Below are 13,774 nucleotides of genomic sequence, written 5' to 3'. Positions count from 1 at the left end.
GGTGGCCTGACTTGCCCAGGCTCACAAAGCTAGGAAGTGTTTGAAGCCAGAGTTGAACCCAGATCCTCCAGACTCTAACCCTGGCACTCTATCCATTGAGTCATTTAGCTGCCCCTTTACTCAGAAACTGAAACTCTTAGACTCATGACTTTAATAACAGGACTGGAAATGCCTATTTTGAATCACTAGTTGCTGCTGACTTGTACTCAGAAAAGAGAACATAAAAGATAAAGTTGACAGGAATTCAGACATATGTTTATTATTCAGACACATCTAGGCATGCACATGTTCCCATTGCCATGGGATTGTTGCTACTATTTATACTAATGTGAGGATGTTTAAATTAGAGAAAATACTCAATTTAGCCCAAAAGAGGTCTGGACCAAGAATAATTTCCATTTCTGTTATAGAACACTAAGAAAGGAATTTCTTCATGACTTCTAATTTTCATCTCTGACACCATCTCCTAGGCATGGGTACACAAAGGGACTAATAAAGTGTTTCATGTCCTTCAGGGATGAGCCAACATGCATATGCAACTTCATCAGACAGGCCTCTTTTCAACAAATGTTAATGCCTCGTATTTTTAACAAGCAAATTGAGGAATTCAGCTGGCTTAATACTTAATACTAAGACTTTAAATTGATTTAATCTTGTATATTCTTCTTTAATTTTGTTACTAATATATAGCAAAACTGATGATTTTATGGATCTTTTATCTTGTCACTAACTAGAACATCTTATTTTCTTTGTTGATTTTTAAATCTTTTAAGTAAACTATCATGTTATCTGAAATTAAAGAGGACTTTATCTCTTCCATGAGTATTCTTATTCCTCAAATTCATTTTCTTGCCTTACTGACAAGGACAGCAATTAAACATTTTTGTTGATATCCTCTTCCCCATATTACAGTCATTTTTACTCTCACATCTTGATAAACTCCTTGTTCCTTAGTTACAAAGAAAATAACCCTCAGATATCTGATGCATAAACCCTAACTGAAAATGTATATAACACTGTCTCCAAAAATGATGTCCCACTATTTCTTTTCTAAGACCTCCACTGGTCTATCTACCTCATAGAATTAAACTTCTCTTCAGTGATAATCCTCATCTGTACTGTTGTAGTTACCATTCATATTGTTATCTTGGTTCTACTTATGTATGTGAGTTAATATAAATCTAAATTCTTTGTAATCTCTACTTCTTACTGCATTATAATATTCCATTACATTAAAATACCATAACTTTTTCAACCATTCTTTGACTGATGAGCACCCATTTTATTAGTTTTTTTGAGTAGGAGGAGGAAGAGAACATTTATTGAACACTTACTATCTACCAGACACTGTACTAAGTGCTCTAAAAATATTATACCATTTAAGATTCACAGCCTTGGGAGGTAGGTGCTATTATTACCCCCATTTTAAAGTTAAAGAAATTGAGACATACAGAGTAAGTGACATACACAGCTAGTAAAAGTATTTGAGGTTTAATTTGAACTCAGGTCTTCCTAACTTTAGGCTTATTGCTCTATACACTGTGCTGCCTCACTGTCTCAAAAGTGCTGCAAAGAAGTGCTATTGGGGCAGATGGGTAGCACAATGGATAAAGCATGAAGCCTGGAATTGGAAGGACCTGGGTTCAAATCTGGATTCAAATGGACACTTCCAAATTGTGTGACCCTGGGCAAGTCACTTAACCCCAATTTCCTACCCCTTACTACTCTTCTGCCTTGAAAGCAATAGTTATATTGATTCTAAGACAGAAGGTAATGGATTAAAAAAAAGTGATAATCTATCCAACCAGAAAAATTCCTATTGTGAACATTTGTATATATATTCTAGATCTTTGTTTTTGTCTTTGGATTCCTTGGGGATATGCCCCAACAATGGAATAATTTTGTCAAAGGCTTTTGCATGGATGGTTTCCTCACCTTTAAAAGAATTCTAAATGGAAATTCAGAATGGTGGATCACTTTCAAGTGCTGCTGCTAACCCCATATCACTATGATTGTCTTCACCCAACCCCTCTAACTGATTGTTCTTATCCCTGATGATTTATTTTGCATGAGGTGAAGTCCAAGAGTTCTTAAATGTACATTTCTCTTATGATTAATGATACTAATTATATTCCCCTAGAATTATTTTAATTTGGAAATCTTCTTTAACAATCTTTTTTCATATTATTTGACTACTTAACTCTTCTGGAAATTTACTTTAAGATAAATATGTGTCAATTTCCTACATATTTTCAATATTAGACTTTGTCATATATTTGATGCAAATATTTTCTCCACACTACTACTTATCATTCAATTTTGCAAAATATTTAAAATTTTGTGTAGTCATAAATATCTAGATCAACTTTTCTGATTCTATCTGTTGTTTGGTTAATTCTAGCTCAAAGCCAGTTGTGAAAAATACATATGCTGTTCTCATCTAATTTCTTATTGTATATCTTTTAATATTGAAATTATGTGTCCATTTCAAGGTTATTATGGCATACGGTGTACAATGTTTATCCAGTTCTAATTTCTATTAAACAGATTTCCAATTTTTTCAGCTGTTTTTCCCATAAGGGACTCTTATGTAATGTGTTTTTGAGTTTGTTAAACATTGTATTACTATTTTCACTTGCTTCTTTTTTTCTTATTCAGCCTTCCTCCTGTTCTACTTTCCTGATTTTTATCATGTACAAAATAATTTTGATGAATATTCCTATATAATAAAATCTGAAGTTTAGTAAAGCTATGACTAATTATTTACACATTTTCTCATTATTTCCTTTGAGGTTTTCGATTTGATTCAACAAATTATTATGATGTTGACTGTTTCCAAAAAGCATCTTATGTTAATATGATTGGTATTGCACTTAATCTATAAATTAATTTGGATAATATTGTTGTTTTTGTTATGTTGACATGACCCAATTATGAGTAGAGGATCTTTCTCCAGTTATTTAAATTTCTCCTCATTTTTGTTGAGTGTTTTGCAGTTCTAGTCAGATAAATCTTATATGTATTTTGAAAGGTTAATTCCCAGATATTTGATTAATGTTGAAGTTATTTTGAATGGAATTTCTCTTATCACTCCTAGTTTTTTGTTAGTACTATATAGATATTCTTTCTGGTTTTTTTTTGGTAGATTGATTGATTGATTTATGTTTATAAACCCTTACCTTCTGCCTTGGAGTGACACCAAGTAAGGGTTTATAATACTGTGTATTGATTCCAAGGCAGAAGAGTGGTAAGGGCTAGGCAATGGGAGTTAAGTGACTTGCCCAGGGTCACACAGCTAGGAAGTGTCTGAGGCCAGATTTTAACCTAGGACCTCCTGTCTCTAGGCCGGGCTTTCAATCCACTGAGCTACCCAGCTGCCCCCTGTGCATTTATTTTATATCAATCAGCTTTATTTTAGCTATAAATAAGATTCTTCACTGATTCTGTGAAATTTTTCCCAAGTATGCCATCATGTTATCTACTTAGTTTAGCATTTCTAGCATTTATTCATTCATAGAATAAGCACCAAGCATCCTTTTTTTACCCAATTCTCACTGGGAAAGTTTACAGTGTTTTTTCTTTATAGATAATGCTAGACCCTGAATATAGATTTTTAAAAGTATATTATTTCATTGCCTCTTAGTGTTTCTAATATAAAAGAATAATGAATATTGCTAATTATCTAATCTTAATAATCTGGTTAAATGAATGTTTTTTTTTCATTTACATGCTGTTCAATCTGTTATAAATTTGACCTGATAGTGCAGAGTTATTTTTTGGATACATACATGTATTTCATATCAGGAATCCCATAAGTTGCCTTTTTTCTCTGTTTGTTTGTTTGTTTGTGTGTGTGTGTGTGTGTGTGTGTGTGTGTGTGTGTGTGTGTGTGAAGAGTTTACAGAACAGAGTAGTTATTTGCTACTTAAACATTTGATAGCTTTTTTGTTGGCATATAATTAAGTATAGGAAGTTCTGATAATTTTCATTTCTTTTTCCTCCTTTTTGTTTTAAATGCATTCTTCTCATTTTTTAAGTTAACATTTTTGTATTCCTAAAACTTTTTATTTCAATTAGTTGACAGTTGATATATTTTGTTGGGCTTATTGCCTCATTCAGACTTAAACAAATGTAATAGAAATATAATATAAAAGATTTAGAATTACATGGGGTTTTGTCTGCTAAGTAGTCTTTTTCTTTTCATTTAAAAAATTTCTTCATTTCAAAATACTCCTCATGTTTGTTTGGGATAGACAACTGTTAAAAGGCACTATGAGGGCCACTGGCTCAATGAGCTGGGCCTGACTAGCTGGCACTAGATCCTCAGGTAGTGGGAGAATTTAAGGCTGAGTGGTGGATAGGGTTGCCTGCATGATCACCAAGATGTGCAGGTAACTACCAGGGCTTATGGGTGTTCAGCTTAGCCAAGCCCTTGCCTCTTAACAGTGCCCAAGCCAAGTAGCTGGTGAGGGGCTGTATGTATGTTCCACAGCTCCTCTAGCTCCCTGACTTGGGTTTGGGTTTGATAATAAGGTTGGTTATGGTCTGGTTATTGTGCTAAATGGATAACACTGTTTTCTGACTGTGATTTGATAAATCCCTTTCCCTATAGCTGTAAATGTTTACTAGCCTAGGAAGGAATGCCAATATTCACTTGGATTAAGATGTAACAGGATTAATTGCTTAATTCTAAGGGGTAAGAACAGGACAAGGAAAGAGGTGTTGGGAAATGCTATACTAAGTCTACGGAACTAAAGTAGTTTGTATATAAGAGCAGCAGGTTGATATTGGCTGGAGACTCTTCCCCTCTCACAGTCCCTGGCCTGGCCCAGCCATGGCCTGAACCAAAGGAAGGGAAGGATAGTGATGTTCTTCTTAGCAGCTGTGCTGTTCTTGACTCTCATTTCAATATAGTAGCAAGGTGAATGAAGCTTCTTGTGATATTGAGATATGGATGCTGGATTAGCAGGTCTATGGCCACCCGCCCTTCCTTTTACTAGAAAGAAATCAGCTCCAGACACTTGCAAATTGTATTATTTGAAATAATTTGATCCCAAACTCCTCTATTCTTCCTCTTTTCCCAACCCAGCTCAGATCTTCTTGAGTCTTGCCCCGTTTTTCTTTTTAAAAAAGTCAGAAGTTTAATAGTTGTTTGTTTTGCTTGAGACCATCTACCTTTTCATCCCACCCTCTGGCTCCTGTATATCTTCTTTTTCCCTATCCCTGTGTAGTCCCTGCTCATTTTACTTTATTTAGACTACTATAATATATATTTTTATCTTTTCTTGCTTGGCCTAAGTAAGAGTTTGGTTAGTTAAATTACCTCTTCTTACTACTCTAACTCTTTGCTTGAAATATTTTCTTCTGTGATACTCAAAATTAAGAAATATATCTTTTTTTTCTTTTCTATTCTGGACAAATCTTTTAAAACACTGAAGCCCAGAACTTGTCTCTTTTTGCTTCTTCAATGACCCTTTGACTATGAGACTCTAAAAGAACAATAGTTTTGTGATCTCTTCTCAGCATGCAAGCAGAGGATAATTATCTTGTTTTTCCCCCCAAATTATTCACACTTGTTTGCCTTTCTTAAGTTTCTTTTGTCATTTCTTTTTGAATTTCAAAGAATGCCCAACTCTGGTTTTTTTTAACTAAAGAAATAAATGGAAAAGGCAATTCTACCTAAATCATTTTTCTTCCCAGTAGAATTATTCTCAGCTTTGCAAGATGCTGTCTTTGTGTATAAGGCACTTTTTCTTTTCTTATTTGTTGTTAATGAGTGATGCTGTGATTCTGCTAGGGAGTTCTTTGGTATGTGAATTGTCTCTGTAAGCTGTGGATTTTAAAATTAATATCCAATAATTAAAATTATATTTAATAAAGTTTTATTAATAATAACTAAAGTGAGAGAATATATATATATATAGCTTAGAATCAGCGAAAGGTTTCTCACCCAAAAAATGAGATCCAATTTCCTTTTTAAACTTGGCCATCAACTACTATGAATGCAAATTATTTTTACAGAATAACATATTTATAAAAATGATAATATAGTAAATAATGTACATTCAAATAAAGTACCAAATTCCCAAAATTCACAATAGCCCAGTTATTGACAATAGCAAACAAACCCATTATTATATAGGATTTACCTGAGTTTATATGTAGTGTAATGCAAAGATGCAATAAAGGTTTTTGCCCTTGCAAAAGTTAACTGAAAACTTCTGGCAGTTAAACCTTAGAATCCTGATAGTCAGTTGGTTCCTGAGGCTTGAGGAGAGTGGAAGGACCAACTGGAGCTCTGCCTTTGGCTTTCAGCTTTGCTTTTGGCCTGTGCCTTGTCTCTGGACAATTTGAATCTAGCTAATTTCTCTAGGCCTCTCCTTGACCTCCTCCATACTATTCCCTTGTTTCCTTTCCAGTTTTTCCTGTGGGCTCTGGGAGGAAGGGTGGCTTTTGGATTTTAGTGAATGTACTTTGTGGGTTAGTTTCCCTATAGGCAAGTAGGACATCCTTGAATCAAACTATCCTTTACTTTATTGATTTAGTATACCCTCTACTTTAAAAGCAGCCAAATCTTCCCTGGCTAAGAGAGCAGGTTCTCTCTCAGGCTAACCCATTCCTGTGACCCTCCCCCATCTTGAGTTTCTCCCTAGCATTTGTCCCTCTCTCTCCTTCAGACCAACTTTGAATTTCAATAAATCCCCTTGTTACCTAATCAAACCCTCTGGTGAATCATTGTGGTAAAGAATTAGGCAAGGGTTGAGAGGGAAGGAATTATTCTCTTTTATTCCTTGAGGGAACTGGAGGCATCCATCTTGGAAGGAAGTAGTTGCCCAATACTTCCTCCTGAATCCCTTCAGTTTCAGTGACAGGGAGGAGACTTGCGACTCCTCCTTTGAGGATTTGAGAAACTGACAAAAAAGCCCTCAAGTCAGATTTAAACCATTTCTGACTGGCCCTCTTCCTTGTGTCTATAGAAGTACCTTTCCTGCCTGGAAGGGTTCAGCTTATTTTCCCCCCATTATCCTCTGTCTCTAGCCTGAGTATTGTAGTGCAAATAAGGTGCATGTCAGCCCTGCAAAGCCTTACTGCAGAGTTTTTCTGACAGTTGATAATGGAATAAGGTGATATAATAAGGGACTGAGGCAATGGGGTGATATGGGACCAAGGCTGGAGGTAATTAAGGGAATAGGCTAGAGGTAGTAGGGAAATTAAGGCAGAGGTATGGTTGGAATAGAGGATAAGGCAGGTAAGGGACTAAAGGTAGGGTGAATCGGGGATAAGGCACTGTGGATAGGGGTTTGTGAATCCCTAAGGCAGTAAAGTGAATAAGGAAGGTATAATGGTAAAGGTGGCAAATTGAGGTGGTAGGAGTAGTAAGGGAATGACTGAGTTTAGGGAATATAAACACGGAGGTATAGTTACAAGGGAGAGGATGAGATACTTTGGGCAAACAGCTACAGCCTGGGAGACCCAGACTGGGACACAGACTTGAGACAGAGACACTTAAGGGAAACAGACTGAGCCCTTTAGGTAATAAGGGCACTTCCACAGGCAAAGGTTAAGGCCAGCCAAGAATGGCTTGAAACTGACTAGAGGGCTGCTAGTCAGTTTCTCAGGTTTACAAAGGAACAGTTCAGAGGGAGTATTAAGATCTCACTTCCTTCAAAATGAACACCTTCAATCCCTCAGAACCCAGAGAGAATGTTATTCCTCTCTCTCCTCCTCCCTTTCTAATAAATCAACTAATGAAGTAACCAAAGGGTTTGATTAAAGACAAACAGGGTTTATTGATTTTTAGGGTTTATTGGAAGGGATGGAGAATACAAAGTAGCCCTAACAGCTGCCTAGAAAAAGCTTCAGGTGGGGGAGGGAGACAGGAACGTGAAACTGAGAAAGGACCTGCCTTAACTCAGCTCTCAAGTGGTTTTGTAATCAATAGGGTTAGGAAAGTTGGATACAATGATTCAATTGATAATTTGTAACAAGGGTAAGCCCTATTTGACTATTTAAACTATCAAGTTTAAAACTAACACTCCAATTTACCCTCCTTTCAAAACTTCACAGAAATTCAGGCAGGGAAAATGAAGAGGGGAAATAAGGGAGGTTAGGGAGATTCAAAGGAAATAGGTAAGCTAACAATTTTAAGAGAAAAGTTGCAGAATATAAGCCAGGTTTCAATCCAAAGAAAGAGCTCAGATTGGCCCTGCTCCTTTCCATGAGTCCCCAGGGTCAACTGAACTTCCTCAAGAATCTAAACCCTTATCAACTGTCAGAAATTCTGCAGTAAGGCTTTGCAGGGCTGACATGCACCCTATTTACACTACAGTATCTAGCCTGTTTCAGCTGCCTCTCCTGAATACCTCACCCATTCTTTTACCATCCAAAATACTGCCTTGTCTGTTCCTTCCCTAAACTTAGCCATCTCCTTCCATTCCTCCTCCTAATTCCTACCTCACCTTTATTCCTTCCTTTAACCTAATAGATTCCAAGATCACCTCACATTTCTCCATAACAGTAGCCACTTGCTGTGTGATGAACTGATGGATAGTTGTCACAAGTTATACAGATGTAACAATTCTTTCAACCTTGGCAAAAACACAAACCTCTGTATTGCTCAGGAAAATCTTTTTGGGGTCTACAACATCACCAAATATTTAGATCCTTCCAGAAGTAAATTAAACTAAAGAGCTAAAATATCATGCATGCAAGAGCTCTTTTTGGCTTCCTGTTTTGTATATAAAGTTTTGGTAGGAACTTCTATTTGGTTCTCTACTTTTAACACAACATTCTTTATTACATAAATTATATATATATATACACCTATCATCCATTCCGTAGGTACTAGGTATCTAAAAACATTTCTAAAAACCCTTTATAAAATTTCGGTTTAAATTCTTAAGTCATTGTATTCTCCAAGGTTGTATAAGTAACATGTGATCTTGATAGTTAAGATGGCAAATCCAGGATACATAAGATTTATGGGCTTATTACAACTTAAAAAATTTTTTTGTGTTAGATGTTCATGAACTTTTTAGAATGATATGTTTTTTAGTAAAGTCATAGGGAAATGGTGCAGATAAAGAATCATATAACAGAATAGATATTAGATTAATACAGATAAACTTAAAAAATTTAAACCTTAAAGAAATCAGCAAATACAATAATATAAGGAAATAACAAGCAATGCAGTCAAAGCCCTTTTTACCAATTCCAATAGACTTGTTCACTATTAGGGAGGGGAAAAGTTGAGAATTATTAGTAAGCAATAAACTTCGAGATCTCTTAAGGTTCTTTCCCCTCCTCCATATAAATCAACCATTCAAATTTCGTTTGTCAGAGCTCTGAATTTTGTCATAGTGAGGGCAAATTCTGCACAGAACATAGTGTGCTCGACCCTCATAACAGATATGAGTAAGCCAAAACACCAAAGGGGTGTGAGGAGATGAATTTCTCCCTGAATCTTAAGATTAGTGAAGCTCTCAACTGCAAGGTATGCAATCAGCACAAAAATCTCCAGAAAAAGAATTAAGGAGATCCAAACTGCATTTTTTAGCCCTACCAACTCAAACTGTTGTTTCAGAGTTTCAAGCATGCTTTGAAACAGCAATTATTCCTGAGGAGGCTGAATGGGGTTTTGTTTATAGAGTAAAAAAAAAAGTAAGCAAAATTTCTAGAGGGAGAGCAATAGGGCATTTGTAAATGAGAGAGCTGGCCAAAAAGTTGAGACAAAATCCCAAAAACTTTTACTTAGAATCTACTGATTTAGTCTCTCCGCTCTCAAAAGAAAAACTGCAGAAGTCCCCTTCCTTCGGGGGAAAAAAAAATTTACAAGTTGCAAGTCTCTTTCAGCCAGAAGTCCAGGATTGGTTTAAGACTTCTGCTTAAAAAATGGTAGCAAAGGCTGGAAAAGCCACGTGGGGTGGGGGAAGGGATTTGGGTCTCACCCTTCCATTAGAAAAAGGCAGTTTGGATTGGCAGGCTGCAGGCTGGGCAGGGAGCAGTGAGGAAAGCTGGCTGGAGCAGATGAGTGTGAAAAGGTAGCAGCAGCAGCAGCAGCAAAAGCAGGCAGCTGGGGGGCTGGTTGGCTGCAGTGGCCAAGATGGGATGAAAGCAGGAAACTCCAGCTGTCAGTTCTTGGGCAAACTTACTAAGTATACTGAAAACATATTTAAAATTTTTTGAGGATTCTATCCTGTCGTGGTTAGCCCAAAGGTGTGGATTTTAAAATTAATATCCAATAACTAAAAATTACATTTAATAAAGTTTTACTAATAATAACTAAAGTAAGAGACCTGGGTATTCAGTCTGCTCGCCAGAGCAAAAAAGAAAAAGAATGAGGTGGAGCCTCAGAACTTATAGAAACGTGACCACGCAAATGTAAACAAAAGGAAAAGCATTCTAGATAATACAGAAAGGAACTCTGGGCAATGCAGTCTTTAGGGGTTCAAGATTTTCCTATTATACAAAGCCTTGTGTAATATTTTCTTTTTTGACTTTGGAATTCTATAGGTTAGATAGCATATTTCTGGGGATTCCTTGTTCTAGAATCCGTTAGAGTCAATAATTTTATACTTTCTTCTTTGGTTCCAATACTTAGGCACTTTTCTTTTATGATTTTTCTGAAACGTGATGTCTAAACTTTTTGTTTCATCTTGTTTTTCTTGTGGAGCAGTGGCGACAGTTTTGGGTCTGCCATCAGTAAGATTTGAGTTCAAATCTGATCTCAAACACTTACAGTGTGACTTTAGGCAAGCCACTTAATCTCCAACTGCTTCTGTTTCCTTAAGCGTAAAATGGAGGCAATAATAGAACCTAGCTCCAAGGGTTGTTGTGAGAATCAAAGGAAATATATTTAGAATGCCTAGGACAATACCTGGCACACAGTAGACAGTTAATAAATGCTTTCCTTCCTTCTTATCTTCTTTCCTTCTTTCCTGTTTTTTATATCTTTAAATCCTGTCTTCTTTTATAATTGTTCAAATGGTGTGAACGTCCCTTCTAATTTTACTTTCTTGATTTTACTCTAATAATTCCTGTTGTATTGCTGGATTTCTGAATCTTGTCTTTCCCATTACCTGGGGGACATTTACTTTTTTGTTAAGGTTTTCTAATGGTTTTTAAAAATTCTATTTTATTTTATTTTCAGTACTAAATTCTCTTCCTTTTTCCTTACCCTCCTCCACTTTTCAGACAAGGAAAACAAAACCCATTACAACTATATATAGCCATGCAAAACAAATTAGCCACGATACAAACAAAAACAAAAAGAAAGAAAAGAAAATATGCTCCAGAGGGGCATTGTGTGTGAACATCAGCTTTCTATCTGGAATTGGATAGTATATTTCATCACGAGTCCTTTGGAACTGTGATTGGTCATTGTACTGATTAGAATTCCCAAGTCTTTCAAAGCTGATTATCTTTACAATTTTGTTCTTCCTCTCTAATTTGTGCTCTTGGTTCTGCTCATTTCACTTTGCATTTGTTCATACAATTCTCAGATTTTTCTAAAACCATTCCCATCATAATTTTTATAGTATATGAGTTATATACCATTTATATGCCTTTAACTTTTTCAGCTTTTCCTCAATTTTGGGGCATCTAACTCAGGTTCGAATTCTTTGCCATCACAAAGAGAGTCGCTATCAGTCCCTTTGTACATATGGGACTTTTTCCTTTGTATTTGATGTCTTGGGGATATAGACCTAGTAGTAATATTATTGGGTCAAAAGGTATGTTCGGTTTAATGGCTTCTAGGGAATAGTTCTAAATCATTTTGTGGAATGGTTGGAGCTCTACCAAAAGTGCAATAAAGTACCTGTATCAGGATGATGGCGGTATCAAAGAAGATAAAAGATCATATTTGAGAGATGATAAAATCTACAACTCTGGACACTAGAATGGATATGGGGTGGTGAGGGAGAGTGAGGATTAATGGATGTGAGGAGTCTAGATTGCAAGACTGGGGGACTGGGAGGATGGTGGCGCCTTTGACAATAATAAGGAACTTGGGAAGGTTGAAAAAATGATGAGTTTACTTCCAGACACATATCTATAAGATACAGAGTTTGAGATGTTTAATAGGCAGGTGGAGTTGGAGATATAAGACTGGAGATCAAGAAAGAGTTTAGGCTGAATAGATTCTCAAATCTACTTGTTGCATTTCTTTATTGTAAAAAATTATTTTCTTTGTGCCATTGCAATTCAATATATAAAAAATGTCCAAGTTGAGCTTGATTTATTCAAAAGAATTTTAGGGTGTGGGGTCCTGTCTGCTATTTCCCTGAACCCTTTCAAAAGTCTAGGTGGCATGTTGGTTTTGGTCTTTTCTACCCATATTCTGATATGTAGTAATCACTTTCCCACAAGGCTCCCATTACACGTTTTATTTTTAAAAAATTGCATCAATATTCATTAGGGTGATTGGTCTATAGTTTTCTTTCTCTGTTTTAGTTCTTCATGGTTTAGATGTCAGTACCGTGTTTTTGCCATAAAGAGAATTTCGAAGATTTCCTTCTTCCAAATATTGTATGTAGTATTAGAATTAATTGTTCTTTGAACATTTGGTAGGATTCACTTGTGAATCAATCTGGCTCCAGGGCCTTTTTCTTGGGGAATTCTTTGATTATTTGTTTAATTTCTTTTTCTGTGATGCAGTCGTTTGAGTATTCTGTTACCTTTTTAAAAATCTGGACAGTTTCTTTTTTTGTAAATATCTGTTTCACTTAGGTTGTCAGATTTATTGGCATATATTTGGACAAAATAACTTCCAATAATTGCTTTAATTTCTTCTTCACAAAGAATCACAAAGGTTGTGATTTCACCTTTTTCATTTTTGATACTGGTAATTTGTTTTCCTTCCTTTTTAAAAAATCAAGTTAACCAGTGGTTTATCTATTTTGTTGATTTTCCCCTCATAAATCCAGCTCCTTGTCCTTGTCTTATTTATTAGTTCAGCAATCTTATAATTTACAATTTCATTTGTCTCTTTTAATTTTTAGGACTTGTTTAATTTAAGTGTAAGCATTTAGAGATATAAAATTTCCCCTAAGTACAGTTTTGGCTGCATCTCATGAATTTTGGCACAATATCTTCTCATTGTTGTTCTCTTTAATTATAAAATCCAAAAGTCCTTCACTTTGCCAGGTAACCCATCAAGTCTAAGACCCTGGGGTCAGACAGGGTGTTCCCTGAAACAAAGTTTCACTTTCTCAAGCCCACTGATTAAATCCTAAAGCTATGGTTGTGGTAAATCAAAGAGAGGTACTACTGAGCAAAGCCCAAGGCAACTGGAGTTCAGGGAACAGCTCCCCCAAGGAAGTCCAGAAAACCCCCAAACTCTGTTGGCACTGTTGTTGGTATAAGTGAATCACAGGAAACAAGATGTCGCAGGAGAAAACACGTCTTCTTTTGTATGTCAGGGAAATCCCCAAAGGTCACTTCTGAGGGTCTCAGAGCCAGTTTCAACCACCTCCCACTCTGGTTTCTCCCCAAAAGTTCATGTTTCACTTTCCCAGAAGTCTCTGCTCTTCCAATGGCCACTGGGTTCTTCTTCCAACATTCTAACTGACAAATTTTCAAAACTGTAAGGGCTTGCTTTTCATTCTTATACCTGAGATCCTGATTACTTTCTTTTAGCTGAAACATAACTTCTACTCCAGCCTCTTTGTATGTTTCCCTGCTTTATATGTGTTTATTATAGACATCATATTGTGAGATTTTGGGTTTTAATGCACTCTGCTATCTTTTTCCATTTTATAAATGAGTTCATTCC

The sequence above is a fragment of the Gracilinanus agilis genome, chromosome 2, assembly GCF_016433145.1.
Source record: "Gracilinanus agilis isolate LMUSP501 chromosome 2, AgileGrace, whole genome shotgun sequence".
Lineage (NCBI taxonomy): Eukaryota > Metazoa > Chordata > Mammalia > Didelphimorphia > Didelphidae > Gracilinanus > Gracilinanus agilis.
The sequence above is the reverse complement of the archived record's forward strand: the minus strand, read 5'-3'. Positions refer to the sequence as shown.